The sequence below is a fragment of the Scylla paramamosain genome, chromosome 10, assembly GCF_035594125.1.
Source record: "Scylla paramamosain isolate STU-SP2022 chromosome 10, ASM3559412v1, whole genome shotgun sequence".
Lineage (NCBI taxonomy): Eukaryota > Metazoa > Arthropoda > Malacostraca > Decapoda > Portunidae > Scylla > Scylla paramamosain.
The window spans coordinates 20676932-20681797 of NC_087160.1; the positions used below are offsets into that span (position 1 = coordinate 20676932).

Consider the following 4866-nt stretch of genomic DNA (forward strand, 5'->3'; position numbering starts at 1 on the left):
CAATCTACAGAGGACCATGCGTTTGCTTTACAGTGACAGGGAAAGGCAGGAGGAGGAAGCCCCGGATGCAGGCAGGACGGTGAGAGCAGTGACGCAGAGGGGAAGAGGTGAGGGCAGTGACACAGCGACAAGAGTAAGGCAGCAACAGGAGGAGGAGGAAGAGGAGGCAGGGCGAGGGGCGGAGACGCGAGATTGATCGAGGGTGATGCACGGCAGACTCGAGGGGACCAAGGGATGAAACAATGAAGCAGAAATGTGTGTAGAAACTGTTTAATGTAATAGACGATAAAGAACGGGTGAGACGGGGGTTAGAGAGAGAGAGAGAGAGAGAGAGAGAGAGAGAGAGAGAGAGAGAGAGAGAGAGAGAGAGAGAGAGAGAGAGAGAGAGAGAGAGAGAGAATTTTTTTTTTCTTTTCCTACACATCCTTGCCTTCCACACTGATGAATATTAATCTCATAAGCCTTCACGCAAGGCACAAAAGATCCCCGCTTTCCCAAGGGCTCAAAAGACATAATGTTAAAAAGTTCCGCATAATTTTTGCGTGATTGGTTTCCTTTTCGCTAATTCCAACTTTTCTCCCTGGAGCAGCGCCACTGGATGAAGAAAGCTGGCAAATGCCCCTCAATGTACAGAAGGAGACAGATCTTGGAAATTCCGCTGGAGATTAAGTTCTTGACGTATGTACTTCGTTCCTGCGCCACTAGATGGAAGGACGCGAATCGTGTGAAGGTAGGGGATTTATTACAAGGATGCGTCGTTAATCAGACACCAGGGATCGGCACGGTAGGTAGGTACTCATAGGTAGGTACTCACTCAGCCAGCCATGGATAGTCTAGTGATGCATTCATCGTAAAACTTCCCTTGGGTTGAAAAATAAAGGGCAACCGTGGAAAGCCTGATGGAAAACTTGACATAAGAAATAGTAAGAGATTAATAAAGTAAATAAATAAATAAATAAATAAATAAGTTTCCTTGAGTAAAAGAGTAATGAATCTGTGAACAACGGGACTTAAGACTTAAGGTAAAAATGAATGAGCAAACATTAAAGTAAACAAGCAAATATATGAATGAATAGATAGATAAAAACTAAACAAATGAATAGGTAAACAAACAAATAAGTAAATAAGTAAATAAATAAATAAAGTGAACGTCAAACTCTCTTCTCATATTCCCTCGTAACTTTGATCTTGTCATCAAAATTCATATCCTTCAAACTTTTCTTTCCTTCCACAAAAGTGTGTCATTTATGATGCAGTTTTATCCGTCCTCTATCTGATTACTTTTAGATAAGTGTGGAACTGAGCCTCAGATGTTGTGTCTTCAGCAGCAGCTCACCCATGACGTAGCCTTGATCACATTTTTTTTTTTTTTTTTTTATCTAATAGAGGAACACCACAAGACTTTTCCCCTTCAATGACACAACACAGCACAGCACATGACAACACCGCTAAGTTCTATAATAATAATGTCTACTACTTTTATAACTATTCTTCTGTTCCCATGAATGTACACTTCCCAAATTTTTCCTTCTCCCAAGACAACGCAATATAACACTACTAAACTTTGTAACATGCAGCCGAACTTCTAAGACTGTTTAACATCTCCTAAACCTTCCTCCCCAACACACAACGCAACACAACAATATTAAACCGTAGAACACGTGATTTAAGCACTTCTCAGACTAATTACTTTTCATTTCAGAAAACGAATAATTCAAACTCCATTCACTCTCCCAGTACAGCCCCGTTCCCCGCGCCCACCCCCCTTCCCTGCATCACTGTAATTACCACACATACACTCACACCCATTTCCACACAGCCCACACCCATCAGATACCTTTGTTAAAGACCATACATGCATCCATACACTCCCGTCTGAATGCCACCTCTCCCCTCCACCCTCACAACCCACGCCCACGCCGACATCAAAGGAGAATTCACGGAACACACATGGAAGCAAAATATCAGTCAGAATATATATGTTTCCCTTAAAGAAATAAATCATAAGTTCAGGAAAATTATCACTCTAAAAATAAGCAGACTATTTTTAAAAGAAAAAAATAATAATTTGGCGTGTGCTGTCAATCAATACTGTTATGCAGCAATGAAAACAAAGAAATCATATCCTGTTCAGAATAGACAATTGAATTGGTCATCTGCACCTGTGCGATGCAGGTGACGGGGAAGCTCGGGATGCGCGCCTAAAGGGAGAGAGAGAGTTGCTCCACCTGCAGGATGGAGGGGCGCGGGGCGCGCGCCGCGTGCAGCGTGACGTTGACTCCCAGCCCACGCACTTTAACAATATTCTGCTTATAACACTGCACGCCCTTACCACCACCACCACCACCACCACCAACCGCTGTGCCCCCAGCACGCCCCGAGCCGCCCAATACCCGGAGGCCCCACCACTGCTCTTCATCAGGAATTCGTTCTCCACAACACGGCGCACTTGCGTCTTGGATGTAACATGGAAGACGCGGTGGCCGTGATCGTCAACTCACGTCACTAAGTAGTACACGAGATAGCAGATGACCAGTGTGACAGGACGGGCGGCAGGCGGCAGGCGGCGGGCGGCAGGCGGCTGGCGGCAGCAAGGCGAGTAGAGGGAAGCTCAACGCCACCCACAGCCAGCAGCTCCGCCGAGTCATGAGTCCAGACAGCGGCGTGCATGCAGTGGTGTGCCAGCCAAGCCACGTGTGTCGCCCTCGCCACCACAGCATGCAGCACACCACTATAACAGAACTTCACTCCCTCAGACTGGTGAGAAAAATGTTGACACAGCCAAAGTACTCGTCTTATTTCCAAACACGCTGATCATCACACACCGTCATATTCAACTTTTTTTTTTCTCACCCACTAATTGCAAAAAACCTCCTCCCTCGACAGCAGGCGCCAGATAACCCGTGCAGCAAAATCACACCACCCATATCAGTCAATCCTGCTTTCTCTCCCTAGACAGTTTTATGCTCTCCCCACAACGGATCTACATTCCTTTCATGTTTAACCTTGAAGCGTCAAATTTTCATTCCCTGTATCAATCATCTGTAATCGAATAGTGCCCGCAATGGCCCTCGTGCTGTATGTCATATTCACGTCTGCTTTCCTTCTTCCCCTTCCTTATTCATTTATTCGTTCTTGTCATCGTAAGGTCCTTTATGTACAGCGACCATGACTGCAACAATGACCCCCTCCTCACAGTAACTAATACTTACAACATATCCATTCTCACTGAAAAGGGTAATAGCGGGAAATTATGTTTTTAATCAAGTGATTCATAAAGATGATAGTGGTGGACTCTTCCTATTAGAGCGAGGGTTAGTATTCTCCACTTCAAATTGTCATTTCAGTCTTTCATTTGGTTTTCTCTCTCAGAATAACGTTACGGCGCGGTTCCCTGCTCGCTGTTCTCTGCTTGCCGGGCTCTTTACTGTGATTGGAGCCTCGAGTCTGGGAGGAACTTGCTCTGAGGAGACGAGAAAGCACGGGAAAAATCACTGCCCTCTCGGAGGTGAAGTAATGCCGAAAGGCGGCTTATGAGTCTCTCTAGCTTCCTTTCTCCACACCCGCCCTCCCACCCACCCATACACTCAGGACGTAAACGGTGACGTAAGGGACGCCCACGTGAGAATGAAAAGCACTCCTATATCTAATCCTGCCTTAACTAGACCCCTAATTCCGGCACAGCACATGCTCCCTTAAACCCCCTGACTCAATTTGCACGTGCCTTTTAAAATGTAAAATATAAATGTTGATATCTAGTTATTCTAATTTCTTTAATTACTTCCAAATGTATACCAACATAATATTATCATACATAATTCATCGGCATTCCTGCTCGTGTTTGGATTCCATTTCCCTCGTAATAAGGATTTTGATGGGCTCTTTCTTTTTTTTTTTCGGAATATACTGGATTCTAAAAATGTGGCCTGATTACTTTAAAATATGTCACCAGTTCTGTACGAATACGTGGATGATATGCATGTGTGTGTGTGTGTGTGTGTGTGTGTGTGTGTGTGTGTGTGTGCGCCACTTTCCGTCATTCATCGCTGAGTATGGTAATGATTCTGGCCGTGCATCCAACACTTAGAAATGACGACTCAAAAACAGTATGGCGCCATCACACAACCTTCATGCAATAATATAAACAAAAGACGAAACATGCAAACAACGGTTAATGAACAAGCAGGCATGGGCAGCGGGTGAGATGATAGATGCTTAGTGACGTCACATCCTGTTTCCCTTACCCTCCGTTCTTCCCAATTCAGTTAATAAATAAATACAAACCTAGCAGATAACCATGCAATACAGAGTAGTTGACAATATAACCTAGAGTAAAATAAACTCCAAGCAGTTACTATTTACCTTGCACCTGATGTCCGGCGCCAACTGAGGAGGAAGCCAGCAGGAGGAAGCCGGCAGGGATAGTACGCCTTCCCTTTCAGAGAACTGCCAAGCAATTCCAAAGCCATCTTGAATCTTCATGGTAGTCTGTAACCAGTGCGTCGGGTAAATAACGATCACAGCACTTATGATAATGAAACTAACGCATGACTGAGCTGCGAAACGGCACCCCTTGTATCGCCGTGACGGTAATGGAGTAGTGGCGCGGGGAAGACCAACCGGTGAATGAGTCGTTCGGTTCGTTATCTCAAGACCTGCCTCGAATCTCCTAGATGGTGTTGCGTCAAGGTACCTCCACACTTTTGTACTGTGCGAAATATCCAAGGAATTCTTTTAACGTGTGCAGCATAAAGCAAGGGTGAGGTGTTATGCAGGACATATGGTTGTTTTGCGTATCTAAGTAAGATATATTTCAACTCAGCTGGCAGTGACGCTTAATCGAAGCCTCAAATTGAAGCGTTGAGA

General features: G+C 44.9%; 1 long non-coding RNA gene across 1 annotated transcript in view; it reads right to left on the bottom strand.

The window, feature by feature from the left end:
* LOC135103987 (uncharacterized) overlaps positions 1-4611 on the bottom strand; it is a 17073-nt gene extending 12462 nt beyond the window's left edge. The window contains exon 1 of the long non-coding RNA XR_010270265.1: positions 4363-4611. This is a non-coding gene — a long non-coding RNA (uncharacterized LOC135103987). The remainder of the gene's footprint in view (positions 1-4362) is intronic.
* Between the last annotated feature and the right edge of the window lie 255 nt (positions 4612-4866).